This window comes from Rattus norvegicus, chromosome 10 (genome assembly GCF_036323735.1).
Source record: "Rattus norvegicus strain BN/NHsdMcwi chromosome 10, GRCr8, whole genome shotgun sequence".
In the NCBI taxonomy this organism is placed as follows: domain Eukaryota; kingdom Metazoa; phylum Chordata; class Mammalia; order Rodentia; family Muridae; genus Rattus; species Rattus norvegicus.
Window position 1 is genome coordinate 16,589,597 of NC_086028.1, and position 18,729 is coordinate 16,608,325.

Below are 18,729 nucleotides of genomic sequence, written 5' to 3' on the forward strand. Positions count from 1 at the left end.
TAAACCCGAGGTCCCAGCAGAGTACACGTGCCACTCTTTCCACCATCCTCCCTGTGTGCCAGTCTGAGGTGGTGTCAGACTCATCAGTCATCAGAGAAATGCAGCACATGGGGACATTAGCACCCATTCAGCAAGAAAAAGCTGGGTGACAGCCCAGGGGACCTGGCACAGTAGGAGGTCTTGCCAGCGGCCATCGGAATATGACCACGTCAGAAAACTCATACTGTCTACCAAAGCTAAATGTTTATGTTATGGGATAGAAATGCCATTCTAATAACACACACACACACACACACACACACACACACACACACACACACATTCCCCAAAGCCTCCTACAGAAATATGCCCACAGCACACTATTCATAATTTCTAAAATACAAAGTCATCATTTTTATTAGCATGAACATGCCAGATATATGGAATAAGCCTAGTGAACAGAACATACTCTCTCACATACACACACGCGCGCACACACACACACACATGTATGTGTGTGAATGAATATATATGTGAAAAATATACACAGTGGATGAAACTAGTGGAGACTTAAATTGATTGAGTAGGAAATCTAGGAATAAATATAAAAGGCCATGTTTATACCCATACCCATGCCTGTGCCCGTGCCTGTGCCCAGCAGAGCAGACAGAGTATGTGAGGGTGGGATGAGGCTCAGTGGAATGGTAACTGCTTAGCATGTACAAAACCCTGAGCTTCTTCTCCTGTAAAACACATACACATTCACGTGAATGGAATAGATAAATCTCTACATGTTAAAACATTTGAATCCCACACTGCTTAAGAATTCACAAGTACCACCCTGCACTTCACAAACGAGGGCACCCAGGGCTGGAGAGATGGCTCAGCGGTTAGAGCACTGACTGCTCTCCCAGAGGTCCTGAGTTCAAGTCCCAGCAACCACATGGCGGCTCACAACCACCTGTAATGGGATCTGATGCCCTCTTCTGGTGTGTCTGAGGACGGTGGCAGTGTACTCATATAAAATAAATAAGTCTTTTTAAAAGAAGAATTAAACACAAAATTGAGTGCATTGTATTACTCTACATGTACAAATTTCAACGCCAGAGAAACCAATTTATAAATAACTCCCAAGAGCATGGTTATGAGGGTCAGGACCAACAAGGGTCACAGGGGCCTTCTGAGGCCACAAAGGTCTCTGCTTTGTTCTGAGTACTCGTTACGAGGCTGTGTCCTGTTGGTGGAAATTCACTGACTCACACTCATAGGATTTGTACCCCTTCATATGTGTGTGCTGCACTGTCACTAAAAGTTCACTTAAATAAAATAGGAAGACAGTTACATAGGACTCCTGTCGTTCAAGGCCTAAGTGCCCAAAGGCCCCCCTCCCTTTTTTTTTAAGCATAACAATCTTGGTCCATTTTCATTCCTATAACAATGCAGTTAGGACCGAGTAATTCACAAGGAAAAATGTTTATTGGGCACACAATTTTGAAATCAGAAATTCCAAGTTTGGTGGCCCCCATTTGTTTGGACTCTCCCATGGATCTTCTTGGTCAAGAGCAAGAATTCTCTTTCAGGAAATTAACACGGGGCATATAATAACCATGAGACTCCCCACTAGGGACAGTGTTCCCAATAACCTAACTAACCACCTCCCACTAAGCTCCACTTCACAAAGGTCCCTCTACTTACCAACATAGCCATGTTGAGGAATAAGCTTCCACCATGTGGAACTTTTGAGAGCCACACAAATCCTATACAAACCACAGTGGCAGATACTTATGTGCTTATTTATGTGTTCAGGAAATATTCGCTAAGTGCCTATGAGGTGAGCAAGTCCACAACGCCCATGGCCTTGTGGATTGATACTCAAACGGAGGAGACCAATAATGGGCAGGATAGATTAAGTAATGGCTGCTTACCATCCCAACTTCTAGGAGATTTGGCCTCTGGGTGGCCCAGCAGGGGGTCCCAAGCCAGAGTGGGAGAAAATTGTGTTAATTTCCCCCTCGCTCCTTCCTGAGCAGAGGCCCTGTTCCTTCCAGGCAACCTTTGACATCCAGCTCTGCTTTGTGGGAACTGATGTCCGGCCCCTCCTGCTTGCTAGCCACTTCGAGCTTAAGGCCAGTGTTGGCTCTCACTTCGGACTAGGGGACTAGAACCAGAGTTTCACAGATTCCCTACTGTTCTCTAAACTCTGGCTCCCCCCTTTTAAGCAGACCTTTATAAAATTTCTCAAAGCAGCTGTTTTCAGTGTCCTGTTTCCTACTGGGACCCAGACAGGCACTCAAGATTAATTTCAGCCAGGAGGGAATAAAAGGGGAAGGGTTGTCTACAAAGAAAAAAAGACATCTAAGGACATGCAAATGCTATGGAGAGAGCTGCTTTGCGACCTTGCTTCAGCAATGAAGGCCAAGGGGAAGTTCATACATGTTTTGGAATGTTTAGAAAATATCTTCCATCTGAGCTTGGTGGAATATATGGGGTGTGGGATCTTTGGACTGGAGGGGCACCGGCTGCAGCCTTCTGCATGGCGTGACTGAGATCAGCTGGTAGGAGGCAGGGACGATAGAACAAGGTCAGAGAAGGCCTCGCTGAGAATCGCAAGTTGCCCGTGGCACCAAACAGCAAGGAGGGACCTAGGGACTGAAAGTTCCTCTGTCCTCCCTATCCAGGTCCTGCCCAGTGCTGGGACAGCTGCCTGTCTTTTTAGAAGTCAGGTCTAATGTGTTCCTGAGCCCTACTGCTTTCCAGGAAGAAGTTGCTACGAAGCATTTCCAAACTGCACTTTCACCCCTTTCCTTGAGAGCAGCAACCTTGCTCCTCTCAAACAAAATCTAGGGGAATCCCCAGTTGGTAGCCCTTCTACTCCACAGATCCCACAATGGGTAGACCCGGTCAAGCTCAGAAGTAAAGTGAGTTTTAAGCCAATGTTTCTCTGGTATCCCTAGTCCTTAAATCCTAAGGCATAGAGACTGCTGACACTGCAGTCACAGATCACTGGACGCCGTACGTGACCTAGAGATGACAGCGTACACTGGTAGGTGTGTAGGGGTTACATGCAAATAGGGCACCATTTTACACAAAGCGCTTGATTGAGCACGGATTTCACTCTCTGCTGGGGTCCTGAAGCCAACCCCCTGGGAATCCCGACACATATGGCTATAATCTCAAAATTCTGGCAGCCATATTTAAAATTCTTTCATTGTCTATAGCCATTGGACCCAGCACCGAGTCACATAGGACACTCTCCTAGGGTACACACTCTGGATGCTCACACTGTCCCATCCTCACCCCTCTATACGCTCCCTCCTCAGTCTTCTCCTTTCTCTTTGTTTGCCTAGACAGTTTCAAGTCTATCTTCATACCATATGTACATACGTGATTTTATGTGTCTATAAAAAACCAACCCAGGAAGCAATCGAGAGAACAAACACAATCTCAGACTTTCCGAGATTGGCTCAATCCTTTGAGTGCGATGATCTCTGGCTGCACCCATTTTCCTGCAAATGACATAATTCCAACCGTTGGAACAGGTAAGATGGCTAATAACTGACCTGTTGTGAATTGTGCTGCAGTAACCATGGACACACAGGCATCTCTGTGATCTGTTACCTTTGGGAAAACACTCGGGAGTGGTACGGCTGGATCATGTTTTGAAGAAACTGCCAAAATGATTCTGTACAGATTTACAGTCGCACCAGCAGTGTATAAAGGGCTCTCTTTGGGCCATATCCTTACCAGCATTTGTTGTTTTGATAAAGCAGACATGCTGACTGGAGGAAGATAGAATATCAATGCAGTTTTAATTTGCATTTTTGGATAGCTAATGAGATTGAACATTTATTTTCATATGCTTTTTGGACCATCGTATCTCCTCTTTGGAGAATTGTCTGTTTCATTCACTCAGTTATCTATTGAGTTGTTTGTATTCTTGTTTAGTCTTTAAAGTTCTTTGTATATTATAGCTACTCATCCTCGGTCAGATATTTGGTTAGCAGAGATTTGCTTCCATTCTATGGGCTGCCTCTTCATTGGATTGTTTCCTTTGCTGTGCCAAAGCTGTCTAATCTCCTGAGCTCTCAGTTATATGCAAATAGGGTACCATTTTACATACAACATTGAGCAGTAAAAGAGAGGCTGCTTGGGAGTTGGGGAGATGATTCAGTGGTTAAGAGCACTGTCTTCTCTTCCAGAGGTCCTGAACTCAATTCCCAGCACCCACATGGTGGCTCATAATGATCTGAAATAGGATCTCATGCCCTCTTCTGGCATACAGGTGCACATGCAGACAGAGCACTCATACATAAAATGAATAAATAAATCTTTTAAAAATTAAGAAAGGGCTTGCTTGTGCCTACAGCTTGGTTTTTTTTTCCTTTGAAACATTCATAGTATTGGGTCTTTGATCCATTTGGAATTAATTCTTGTACAAGGAGAGAGACAAGGAACTAGTTTCCATCATCTACCTGAGTATATGAAGTTCATCCGTCTCCACTTGTTGGAGAAGCTCTTTCTGCAAAGCATACTCTTGGCATCTTTGTCAAAAACCATGTGGCTGTATCCGTGTGGGTTTATATTGGGGCCTCTATTCTGTTCCTTGGAGCCACGTGGCTGTTTCTGAGCCATAATCATGCCACATTGTTACTGTGGCTTTATAGGGTGATTTGAAATCAGGGTGATACTCCCAGAATCTTTTTTTCAGAATTACATTGGTTATATAGGCCTTTTGTGCATACACGTTAATCTTAAGGTTGCTTCTGTTTCTGTCATGAATGGCATTGGATGTTGGTGAGGAGTGAATCTGTCCACTGCTTTCAGTGAGATCGATGATCTCACAGCATTAATTCATCCAGACCCTGTGTAGAAGGCTTCCCACCTTCTGGTCAAAGGCCTTCCATTTCTTTCCTCAGTGTTGTGGAACTTTCCTTGTGGAGGGCTTTCGTTTACTCCATTAGGTTTATTCCAAGGTAATTGTTAGGGAACTGTGAATAAGATTGTTTCCCTTATTTCTTTCTCATTGTTCTTTATTGGTACGAAAGGAAGCTGATTTTTTAAAAACTTAGTTTGCATTCTGCCACTTTGCTTAAGGTGTTTATCAAATCCAAGAATGGGATGGGCTAAAGAGACAGATTGGTTGATAAGATTTTGTGTCATAAGCATGAGGAATTGAGTTTGATCTCCAGAATCCATGTAAAAAGGACAGGGAGGAGATGGGGACACACCCCTCTTATCCCCCGCACTGAGGGTATGGGGACACCCCTCTTACCTCACACTGGGAAGGTAGAGACAAGCAGATCCCTGAGGCTTGCTAGCCAACCAGCCCACCATACTCAGTACATTCCAGGCAGATGACAGACTCTGTCTCAACTCCGAGCTGTTCTCTCTCTTTTTTTTTCCTTCTCTTGCCTTATTACTCTAGCTATGATTGCTAATGCTGCAGTAAAGGAGAGTGGGGAAAGTGGGTACTCTATCTTCTTCTTCACCTTAGTGGACATGCTTGCAGTGTTTCCACTTAGTTTGATGCCGGCTACAGGTTTGTCCTGTGTAGTCTTCATTGTGCTGAGACGTGACCCTTCTATTCCTAGTCTCTTCAGGGCTTTTATCATAAGTGATATGTAATTTTATCAAAAGCCCTTTGGTAGCTACTGAAATGATCATGTGATTGTATGCTTGATGTAGTTTATGTGATGTATTACGTTTCTCGATTTGCTCATTTTGAACCACCTTTTTGTTGCCTGTGTGCCTTGGACAGCTCTCTGCCCAACCCTACCTGCCCTTGGGGGTTGTGGGTGAGTTGGCATAGAGTCAATGCCACAGACTCCAGGAGCAGGTGAGAAATGCTGCTGAAAGCTCATCTGAGCACAGCTGCAAGCTCCTTTAATACCCTCCGCCCACACCCCCAGTGGTCCCAAGAAAGTATCTCTTCTAGACAGCAGTTCCTGATTGGCTGGCATTATTGGCACTAGTAATCCTTGGTCTCTCAGGCAGTCCTCAATTAGGTCCTCCTGCAGGAGATGCTTTTGCAGCCACACAACCCCTAGCGTTTATCTAGAGGCGGCCCCGCCATTCCTCCAACACTCTTTCATCTCTAGAATTAAGCTAACTCAGTCCAGGGTGTGATCTTTTTGATGTGTCCTTGAATTTGGCTTCCAAGTATTTTACTGAGAAGTATCTTGCACCTGTGATCACGTAGGATATTGATCTACAGTTTCTTTCTTGTATCTTCATTCTAGTTTTCGTTGCAAAGCAAGTCTAATGATGTTCTGAATTTTGTTGGTATCTGTTGTGATGTCTCCTTTTCCACTTCTGATTCTACTCATTTGGGTCTTCTCTTTCCTTTGGTTCATTTCACTAAAGTTTTATCAATCTTGCTTACTGTTCCAAAGAACCAACTCTTTGTTTCGTTGTTTCTTTGTATTGTTCTATGTTTCCATTTAATTAACTCCTGCTCTGAATAGTTTCTTTCCACTCACTGATTTTTAGCTTGGTTTGCTCACGTTTTCACAAGACTCCAAGGTATATTTAAATTATGTATTTGACAGCTTTCTGGTTGTTTTGCTATAGCTGTAAAATTACCTTTTGGGACTGCTTTGGGCACCCTGCATCATTTGCTTTGTTTCTGAAGTACTTATAATTGAATCCAGGGCTCCAGGAATACTGGGCAAGCATTGCCCTTAGCCGTAGTTTTAAACAGAAAAGAAATAGATGCTCTAGCATCCTCAAAAACTAGACATAGTGGCTTAAAAATTCAAGGTTATTCTCAGCTATATAACAGGTCTGAGGCCATCCTGAGCTCCAAGAGACCCTGTCGCAATTAAAAAAAAAAATAATGAAGAGAAGAAGGAGAAAGAGAAGAACAGGAAAATAGTAGAAAGAATAAGTCTGGTAATATATTTAGCCCAGTATATTCATACAATGTTCATTCAACACAATCAGCATAAAGGGACCAGTGAGGAGCCGCACCAAGGTTTCTAATGTCTGATGTGTTTTCAGCCACCCAGCACCTTTACCTCTTGACACCTTGCGAGTTCTCAGTGGCTTCCCAGGGTCACCACCGTGGACAGCACAGCCCTAGAGTGCTGTGTAGGCCTGGGTACCGCACACTTCAAGTGACCCCAACCTAAAGAAGACTCATGGCTAGGAGCTCCTCCATATAGGGCCTATTAAATGTTGTGAATGAAGATATCCAGAACCTGTGCGGTAAATAGAAAGCACTGGGGAAAGATGTGAATTCATTCAAGAATGGAGTCATGTGTTATACAATGGCATTCAGTGAACAATCTACCCAGACAGTGGTGTATCCTGTGTAGCCTGGGGCATGGTGCCTGTCGTGGGCTAGACCATGTAGGTCCATATAAGCATTCATGCCGTGACAGAGTCACCTAACTGTGTAACTCACATCTGAGGATGAGTTATGTTCCAGCTTCTTTAAAATGGGGGAGCTATATGCATTCTTAATTTTTTCTATTTAGACTATCCTCTTTTTCCTACTTATTAATGTATTAGTCATTTATTCATGTCAGTGTGTGCTTGTGGATACCTCTCCCCCACTCTGAGCTGTATAGTGCTGACTGTCTTTGTTTTGTTGTTCTGACCCTTCCGGTTTTAACGGCAGAGAGCATGTCTCTATGTTGAGTAACACTTGACGTGGGTTCATCACCTAACTTACAGAAGATGAAAATGATGCTCCCCCCAAGAAGCCTGTCACTGGCTTCTGGATTTCACCTGAACTTGGACCCCTTGATTTGTCCAGGTCAAGTCTGGGAAGAGAGCTGAGGTAGCCCTGTCACTTTTCCTGGAATCTGACAGGGCGGCGAGATGTCTGAGATCCTCGCGTGTGACTCTGTCTGTGTCCTGGAAGCTCAAAGCCAAGGGTAGGCTAATTACATACCTCAACACATGCCCAAAAAACATCTGAATGGCACCGTCTCATAATGAAGGGGTTCAAGGCTCCATAAATAGTGCTCCCCGAGTCCCTGACCACCTTGGATGTCGAGTAGAACTCGCCTATGCCAATGTACTTGAACTCATTGCCCCGCTCCACCCCATTGCCCAGAGACCAGCACCAGAAAGTCTGTGGAGGACCCTGGGACCAGGCATCTGGGAACACTCACATGACCCCAGTGAAGAAGGATAAGTGTGAAGGACCCACTCGCAGAGATGTGAACTTGTTTTAGAACCTGGGAGACAACCCAGCCTTATGCTGGCTAGGGATCTCAAAGGAGAGTCAGCTGTGGGCAGCAGTTACACAAACCCTTTTCCCTCATGGGGACAAATCTTGAGAGATGACCACCCCAAAAGAAGTCAAGGCCCTTGAAACTCTGTCCAGGGCCTAACACTTCGTGTCCCTGAATGCGGAGGTGGGGAGAGGTTGTGGGGGAAGGAGAAGCAGCTAGAGGACAAATGGAGAAGGCCGTGCAGCTGCTGATAGGACAGAGCCTTGGCCCCTAGGACAGACAAGGACAGAATATGGAGCTGACGTCCGGGTCCAATCTGAAGAGATGAATTCCACCCTCCAGCAGACCATGGCAGTGCGCCCATCAGAGGAATTATATACCTCAGTTTTCCTTTAGGTTCCCTGAGCCTCTCCTTGTGGTAAAATGATCAGATCTGAGGGTTTTTCTCCTTGGGGACTGAGAATCTGAGGAGGGGGCTCAGAGGTGGCACAACGCTGGGAAACTCCATCTTCAGGCTTCTCACAGCCACGAAAGGCCGGCACTGTCTCAGGTGGTGCTGAGCACTTAAAGAACATTCTGGAAAGTTCCAGAATGACAGGCATCTAGGCTTCAGAATTTCACTTTTAGGAGCTCCACAGATGTCTTAATTAGTGCCGTGTGGATGGTTGCTCTGGAAGACATTGACTGAACCAAGCCATAAACAGAAAAAGGGAGGGTAAGACCCCAAAACACACTTACTTGCTAAATTTATACCTGAACTATGTTTAACCTTTTTACAGGTACCCAACAGGCTTCCCTCCACCCACCTGACCTAAGAAAGGGTTGCTCCTGCTGCTCTCTCTGCCTTCCTACCAGGCTGGACTAAAATCCCCTGGAAACCGTGAGCTCGGACAGCCATTCTTCCCATATGTTCTACAGGTTTTGCTTGTTTGTGTGTTTGTTTTCACAGCAACATACATAGAGGAGTAAAAATGTCCCCCAGTAAATCAGTCTGGAGGTTCCTCAGAAAATTGGACATTGAACTACCTGAGGACCCAGCTATACCTCTCTAGGGCATATACCCAAAAGATGCCCCAACATATAAAAAAGACACGTGCTCCACTATGTTCATCGCAGCCTTATTTATAATAGCCAGAAGCTGGAAAGAACCCAGATGCCCTTCAACAGAGGAATGGATACAGAAAATGTGGTACATCTACACAATGGAATATTACTCAGCTATCAAAAACAATGACTTTATGAAATTCATACGCAAATGGATGGAACTGGAAAATATCATCCTGAGTGAGGTAACCCAATCACAGAAAAACACACATGGTATGCACTCATTGATAAGTGGCTATTAGCCAAATGCTTGAATTGCCCTAGATGCACAGAACACATGAAACTAAAGAAGGATGGCCAAAATGCGAATGCTTCACTCCTTCTTTAAAAGGGGAACAAGAATACCCTTGGCAGGGAATAGGGAGGCAAAGATTAAAACAGAGACTGAAGGAACACCCATTCAGAGCCTGCCCCACATGTGGCCCATACATATATAGCCACCAAACTAGATAAGATGGCTTCAAACATCACACATTTCTCCCTGCACAGGCTGCCAGCACCATCCCCAGGACAGAGCTCCGGTCACCTCAGCCTCTCCATCCTGTAGACACCCTCATGTCATCTCTGCATACTTTGCCCTGCCTTCTAGGGTTGGCAGGCGTGAGCACCAACTGAATAAACTCAAGGCCCATACAGAGGCCCTCCTCCCCTTCAGTCACGTCAGAAGGTTCCGTTTTGTCTTGTTCCTTAATTGTTCCCCAGTGGGAAAACAAAACACACCAACCCCAGAACTGGGGTTTGGTTCTCGATGCTATTAAAAAAAAGGGGGGGGGGCAAAAAAAAAGAAAAAGAAAGGCATTTGTTTTGAGGTGGAGCAAACTGGTGCAGCTTGTTCTGCTTTTTTGGTTCAAGGTTCAGGCCAAGTCCCCGCTCCAGACAGAAAGAATGTCCCTGGAATGCTTCTTCCAACTAGGGCTCTCAACAGCTGACAGGGCTGGTGTTCAGATGGAGGCCACCTGCTCTGCAGACACCCAGGGACTTCCCTGCTGCTCTGGTGCAGGCTTCTGAGGCTCAGGGCAGAGCTGGGCTGCACACACGCTCCTGTTCTCCGAGCTGTGCCACCTCGTCCGGGTAGGGTGGCCACCATGCATTAGGCAGCAATGCTGTTGCATGCTTTTTAGCAAGGAGGACCCATCCTTGCAAAAAGAGATGGGACATCGGGAGTCAGCGACACCCGACAGGTTCTCCTGGTGAAGGAGGTACCTAGGATGGGAAGGGGGTATTGTCCACAGACTTGGCATGTGGGGAGGAAACTCTTAACCACTAACTTGCATTGTTAGGTGACACAGGAGGCTTCTGGCTTTCCAGGGCGTGTGAAGTGCTGTGGAAATGACCTGAGGGGATCTGAGTCAAGCTATCCAGCACTCAACAGCTCCCGCAGCAGCTGGCCGGAGGGCGCACATACCCAGGATTCCTTTGGTCATTCCTGGTTCAGATCTGTTGGGGGCCACTCAGCAATTTCCATCCCCAGCCAGAAAGTCAGCACCAAGGACCAAATATCAGGGGGCTCATCCCTAGGGATGGCCCCAGGAGAGAGAACAGCTGAATAGCTACACTATGAATCACCAGCCAGGAATTCTGAGAGGAAGATGTGCTCCCCCTCTGTGTCACATGGGAATTCGCACATCGAAGGATGTGTGAAACCAAGCAGGATGGGCTGCCCAGCTCAGGCTGACACGCACAAACTGGGGGTGGATGTGTGCTGGCGCAAGAGCCCCCACCCAGACACCTCTGTTTCTCAGGGTTATTTTTTCCTGTGCCTGCCCTTTCGTCAACCCAGCAACAGCATTATCAAAGGCAATCTTGGACCCCTGACAACCAGTGCCTCTACCCAGGAAAAGGGCCATTCTTGTCCTGTTTTGGCCACGTGGCTAGAACAGCCAGAAATATTCTCTTGTGCTGGCTGTCCAGGAGGGTTAAAGCCAACATGTGGGATTTCAGTTGGGTGTGCTTTGTAAAGCTGGGCTCTGCTCGCACCGTGATGGCTTCAATTAGAGCTTCCCTTACATTGCTGTGTTCATCAGCGCTACACCACAGAGTGCAGGGGTGACTGTCAGCTCTAAGAACATGTGCTGATTTCCCCCTCAGGATTCAACATTGTCCAGTCCAGTTGGCGGGGGGAGGGGGAATGGTGGGAATGGGGGGTGGTGAGAGGGATCGAGAGAGAAACAGAGAACATTCTTGGATGGAGCATGCATTGTTAATGGGTATGGCATTTATTCAGAGCTTCCCGGCTCTAGTTATATAAAACTGATTACTGCAACCTAAGATAATTGCTTCCATATCTAATATTCACAGGAGAGAGAGCGCAATCGAGCTTGTGTGTGCACATGCATGTGTGTGTGTGCACCTGTGTGTGTGTGAGTGCATGCATGTTCCCATGCACGGGCCCATGTTTAAGAAAGAGAAGAGGGATGGGAGAAGGAAAAGGAGAAACAGAGAGAGCAGGGGGGGGTGTAGAAAGTGATTAAATGGCAGAAAAGAGATACAAGATCAATTCTCCATGCATGCTCCCTAAAATCATCTTTTGCTGTGACTTTTCAAAATCCCACAATAAATTCAGAAAAGGGGGGAAGCTGTAAGGACAGGATCCCTGAGATCTAGATATTCTGGGCTGGGAGCAGATGACTGGCTACGGCCGGACATGGAACCAAGGCCCATAGACACTTCTGAGACCTACAGCTAACCAGTTAGTAGCACACAACGGCCACCTCCTTTCCGGGGCAGAGCTGGCCTAGGCTCCCATCCACACAGTTCCCATTGTGTCTGCAAGTGTGGCTCAGGGGGCAGGAAGGTGTAATGGTGGAGAACAGAGCTCAGGTGAGCATGTAGCATCCTCATGTGGCTGTGCAAGCCATGCCAGAGAGGACAGGGATGTGGGGAAGGTTTCCAGGTCTTCAGGAATGGTTATGGGAAGACAGGAAGATGCTGAGAACTGGACATGGAAAGAAAAGGTCAGGCCTGTCCGGGAGGGTGAAGCAATGTGGACCAATTCACAGATTAAACCTGTGGCTCTGAACATGAGATTGACTTTGCTCTGCCTTGTGCCTGGTTGACTCCAAGGTCCTTTGCAGCTTCCTCTTGTCTTCTATAGAATGACCTTTCTCTGCTGGCTTTGTTTCCCAGGCAAGCATTAAGCCTGTTCTATGTGTCTTATTGAGACCCTTCATGGAAACGCTGCCTGTCTCCCACTCCCAGGCAGCTTCTGCTCGTGGGTCCCCACCACTCATCTAGAAGAGATTCTCAAGTCGTGTGTGACAACATGTGCCTATAAACTCACCCCCCAGGAGACTATTAAAGGATTGAGAAGTCAGGTCTAGCCTGGGCTACAGAGTTCTCTCACAAAACAAATGAACAAACAGAAAGTATTTTAAGTGGGTTTTTGTCTGCACCTCCTGTTCCTGTCATCCACTACACAGCTCCCCACTTCATGGAAGGGTAAGTAAGACTGATTATGGGCTAAACAAGGAGACCAACCAAGCATCCAGCGGCTACTATTGTCTGTCTTGTACAGGTTTACAGAAAGTTAGGAAACACAGTGTGTGTATAACTGACTTAGTGGCCCCTGTGTGGATTCTATGGCCACGGGCCCGGCTACTACTGCATCCAAATCAGAGGAATTGGGGATTTCTCTCTGTGCTCTCTCTGGCTTCTTAGCCTGTCTACGCCTCCTCCCCACCTAGGGCTCAGCCATCAGTCATCTGCCCAGGCCTGGCAGAGTCCTCTTCTCTATTCCACACTCTACCAGTTTTTTCCATCAAGAGTGCAGCCCAAGGGCATGCAATGTTTTCTTTAAGTAAAGACTGAAACATTTTGTTAAACATTTGAAACAAATAGCCAGCTATCCTACTAACTCTTCACTGGGTACAGTTTTGCCATTTAAGAAAAAATGATGTGCAAGAATGGGAGGCTCCGTGAGCAGAAAGGGCTGGGATTCAAACATCTGGAGTTGGAAAAGGCCATCAGTATGGAAAGTGGGGCTGGAGGCTGCCCTGGAGTGACCTTGGTGTTCCTTAACCACGGCGCAGCACTCAGGGCTGTCTCAGAGGAAAGGGTAAGGCTTCCACGTGCTCCTTTGTCACCAACTGGCAGCATTATGGTTTGGAAGGGTTTTGCTCCCAGTTTGAAAACGCACAGGTCAGAGGGACTAGCCGTTGACTTTAGCTCATTGTCCTGCTGGCTGGGAGGCAGCTGCTCATTTGTGGGATTGTCAAGGCGTCTCTCTGCATGAGGCAGGAGGATATCTAAAACAGACAGGACAGCGTCTTTGCCTCCTAAAGTTACAGAGGCTTTGGTCTTGACTCACTTGGTAAAGATTTAACTGGACAATAAAGACAGTGGGTGCCCACGGGAGCCATGATGGAGTAGGGGAGGGTACAGAAACCTTACCTAGCCAAGGTACTGCGTAAGACCAAGTCAACCTGCAGAGAGAGGCGGGCGTAAGTATGTCCATTCAAAAACATCTTTCTAGATGCTGTTCCAAGGGCCGAGTACACCTCCATGTAAAGAAGACGAGAAGCCCTGTCCCATCTAGAGAGAAGCCGGATAGTGTGCAAGCCGGTTCAAACCGTCCCTGATGCCTTATCTTTTCTACACATTGAGTTACAGGAGCCATGATATCCCTGCAACATCTGGGCCCATTTGAGTTGGCGAGTTTTCTGTCTGTCTATTTGCTTGTCATGGAACATTCTGACTGCTACCAACATCCTGTAGAGGCTAAACTGGGCCTGGGTGCATTTCATTCCACATTCAAGTAAGGAAGAGGACAAAACTGGTCTGTTTGTTTGAAAAACTAGTCCACCTCTGGGTGGCTCCTATTTTTATAAATAGCCAAGAAGTAGATTTAAGCTGGGGGAAGGAAGGAATTTTTAAAATTCCAAAAAGACAAAAAGATAAAAGAAAAAGAGGGAGAAGGAATTCCACAGGAAATTGAGAGACAGAATGCAGCACGCATCACTGAGGCCTGGCCAGAAGAACTGTCCAGAACCAATTCATTATTAAAAGCATCAGGCGATCCGAGAGTGAGCAGGAACCTGGGACCAGCGCCTGTCATGGGAGGGATGCTTGGTGGGTGGAATTTCTGAGTGTTTGTAACTGTGAATACCATCCTTCATACGTTTGGTTCCCGATGATTGCTTGGGAAAGATGAATGAAGAGTTCTCACTTGTTTTCCAATTTTTAGGACTATCAAAAACTCCCTGACTTGACAGTGAACGGAATCTGTTCTGTAACCCACAGCTATGAAAGCAGCATCCATGTCCCTTGCCATGTAACAGAAAGCAATTAAAGAGCAAAGGGTTGCCTTCAGTAAGCCCTTCCGGTTTGTCTGCTGCTGGGAACATTCTGTGACTCTGTCCTAGGGGCCTCTGTGCCTCATCCTGCCAGCAGCCTGTCTCCTTGGGGAGCTCAGCCTCTGTGCCTTAGTCATATGTAGTCCTAGACCTTGGCTGCAGGGGCAGATGTGATATTCAGTCAGTCAGAGAACCACATCCTGTTGGCCATGTGGCACAGCTTAAGGATGATCATATGGTCCAAGATAAGCCAATGGGAATCTCAACAATCTGTTGAAATCATTGAGTAAGATGCTATCTTTTCCATCAGGCCCCTTTGCCCAGGTTACCCCTGGGCTGATGGCAAGTAGTAGAACGGAGAGCAGGAGTCTGGAGGACACATCTGGGTCCATAGGCTAGTCATTCCTGAAGGAATGAACTCTGTGTAAGTCATTGTGTTTAGTTTGTTGCTTGGTTGCACCTCTCTGTGTGTTTGCAGTATTTTATAAGGCAAATCAGAAAGAAAGATAGCATGCTTGCAATGGGTTGGTGTCTCAGAGGGGCCCTATAAGTAGCCTCGTATGTGCTATCTGAGAATGCCCTGTAACTGCCATCTTGGAGGCAAACAGCAACCCTCCCTAGATACCAAAGATAGACCTTCACCTTACACTTCCCAGTCTTCAGGACTGTAGGAACTAACTTTCTGTTCCTTTTACATAATGTGGTTTGTCACATTTGGTTACCATAGCACTCATGGATCTAGGCAAGGCTTACACTGGTCTAAGCTTTGCCTCCACTATTTTCAGTCACATACCTCCTGGCTGTCACACACAAAGGTGACTTGGGTGTCCCTATTTGACTTTCCTTTGCTACATGTGCTCAGTCATGGAAGTTTAAAGGCAGCATGAACATGCCTATGTGGTAGTCATCCTCCAAATAGACTTCTCTTCAGGAACATGCCATGTTTGGCGATGGCCGTTCTATCTGGGAAGCTGAGCATGGTCAGACCTAGTCAGTATTTTGTTTACAGTGAATGTTGACATTGCCTCTATACAAATTCATTCTGGTTCTTCTTTCTGTGAGTTGTGTTCAGTGCTGTGTTCCTTTTTCAATGGGAATTTACTTTGTGTGTTTTTTAGGGGGGATTTGGGGAAGGTGTACCTTGTTTGTGCCTTTGCCTAAGCTGAATAGAAAAGAGCATTTGATCCCTTGGAATGGGAGTTACTGGTAGCTATGAGCAAACATGTGGGCACTGTGAACTGAACCCAGGTCCCCTGCAAGAGTAGCCAGTGCTCTTAACCATTGAGTCACCTCTCCAGCCCCCAGGTATTTACGATTGAAATTCAAACTCTTAGAAATCTTTTTCCTATTAAAAAGGTGGAGGTGATAATAAATGTGTCCAACCAACTGGATTACTCTAATAATATTAAAAATGTTAAGACACAATGATTTTAACACTCTAAAAGGACCTGCACTATGCCCAGAAGACTGAAAACTTTAAAGGAACTTTAACTTCATTTACTGTAGTCAGAGATTGGGGCAAAATCTTCTATATAAATTATACAAAACACATCTGTCCCTATCAATGATGTTTGTGATGCTCTGTCCTTCATAGCTAATAATTCTTGATCAAATGAATATTTGAGGTGTCCGATAATATAGCTACATGGTACTTTAAAAATTAAATTAGACAACATCACAGCGATTCCCACCAGATTCCCATTTCCTAACTGTTATGATAAAAAACCAAACAAGATTAAGCTGTACATACAAGGCCTATAAAATTCTTATTTCAAATAAATCTGAACTCTTATTTTGATCACTGTTAATATTTGGTACACAGTAAAAGACAATTATGTTAAAAGAAAAAAATAAAATACTCTGTTGTTACCTATTTTCTTCTGTAACATAATTTTCCATTTACCCTCAAGAATTAAATCTAGCACAATACCAAGATAAGAAACTAGACCAGGCTAATAGTCACAAATAAAAAGGATGAGTTAGTAGACACATTTCTGTCTTTTTTTCTACGAAGTAGAGATTGTCACTCCACATGAGGCCAAAAGAAATACTAAAATGTTAAGGTTATATATTTATTTAATATAAGGTAATATATTTATTTAAATACCCCAAATAAAAAGCACAAAGGTTCATAGAATAAAAAAAACTGTAAGTACGGGAAAACGTATTATCAGTCTATGCTTAAAAATTCATAATTTTTTGTTATTGAAAACCCCCATTTCCTTTATGTTATCTTTGATTAGTTAGGTAAAATAACAGTCTTGGTTATCTTAATTTTAAGTATGTTACTTATATAGCACATTATGTCCAATACAGAGGATTAAAAACATTCAGATCAGATCATAATGGCTTGTAGATTTTAACAGATAACCCAGGACGTTCTTTCTTAGTGGCTTTACTGACCCCTCCTTTCCTGAGGGTGCTCACCTGTCTATGACTGAGCCTCATCTACAGAGCTTAGAAATGAGGCTTCCTTGCAGGGATGGATATTCAATAATATTTAATAAAAGAGTATATACCTCCTCCGTACACAAAATGTGATGCTTGGTCAACAGGGAGCACTGTGGAGGAAAATTCCAGGAGAGGCTAGCCCACAGGCTGCTTGGAATGCCAATGATTATGGAGAGGTTGGATGGTTACAAGTCCAGGATCTAATTACAAATTATCTTGGGCTCTCTTGACCCCCTAGTGCCCATTTAACACCCATCTCCATATGTGACTTAACATCTTTGTGACTATTAGGTAAATCCTTTGGTATGTTCTAATTGATCTCTAGTCTCCACCATCCTAACAATTGAGAGTGTGGTCGGACTGTGTTTAAGAACAGGGCTGAGGCTTTTGTCTAACACTGCCTGTCTGATGTTTTCACTAATGTATTTGAAAAGTGTCTTGATCCTGATTTTCTTTGTCCTATTATAAAGCTTCATGAACATAGAATTTGAATCACAGACCATAATCACTGGTATTTGGCTCCAGGACAAAGTATTTGTTTCTCCATTGAGAGCTGTATTTTTCTCCATTTAGTTTGATGTTGGCTACTGGTTTGCTGTATATTGCTTTTACTATGCTTAGACATGGGCCTTGAATTTCTGATCTTTCCAAGACTTTTAATATGAAGGGGTGTTGAATTTTGTCAAATGTTTTCTCAGCATTTAATGAGATGATCATGTGTTTATTTCCTTTGAGTTTGTTTATATAGTGGATTGCATTGATGGATTTCCGTATATTGAATCATCCTTACATCCCTGGGATGAAGCCTACTTGATCATGATGGATGATCATTTTGATGTGTTCTTGGATTTGGTTTGCAAGAATTTTATTGAGTAATTTTGTATCGATATTCATAAGGGAAATTGGTCTGAAATTTTCTTTCTTTGTTGTGTCTTTGTGTGGTTTAGGTATACACGTAATTGTGGCTTCACAGAAGGAATTGGGTAGTGTTCCTTCTGTTTCTATTTTGTGGAATAGTTTGGACAGCATTGGTATTAGGTCTTCTATGAAGGTCTAATGGAATTCTGCACTAAACCCATCTGATCCTGGGCTTTTATTGGTTGGGAAAGTTTTAATGACTGCTTCTATTTCTTTAGGAGTTATGCAACAGTTTAGATGGTTTATCTGATCCTGATTTAACTTTGGTACCTGGTATCTGACTAGAAAATTGTCCATTTAATCCAGATTTTCCAGTTTTGTTGAGTATAGGTGTTTGTTGTAGGACCTGATGATTTTTTTAATTTCCTCAGTTTATGTTATGTCTCCTTTTACATTTCTGATTTTGTTAATTTGGATACTCTCTCTGTACCCTCTGGTTAGCTTGTCTAAGGGTTTATCTATCCTGTTGGTTTTCTCAAAGAACCAGCCCCTGCTTTTGTTGATTCTCTGTATAGTTATTATTTTTACTTGATTTCAGCCCTGGATTTGATTATTTCCTGCCTTCTACTCTTCTTGGGTGTATTTGCTTCTTTTTGTTCTAGAGCTTTTAGGTGTGCTGTCAAGCTGCTAATGTAGGCTCTCTCCAGTTTCTTTGTGGAGGCACTCAGAGGTATGAGTTTTCCTCTTAGCATTGCTTCCACTGTGTCCTATAAGTTTGGGAATGTTGTGCCTTCATTTTCATCAAATTCTAAAAAGTCTTTAATTTCTTTATCTCTTCCTTGACCAATTAATCATTGAATAGA

General features: G+C 44.6%; 1 long non-coding RNA gene across 1 annotated transcript in view; it reads right to left on the reverse strand.

The window, feature by feature from the left end:
- LOC102550048 (uncharacterized) overlaps positions 1-18,729 on the reverse strand; it is a 174,052-nt gene that overhangs the window by 35,950 nt on the left and 119,373 nt on the right. The gene's annotated exons all lie outside the window — the stretch shown is intronic.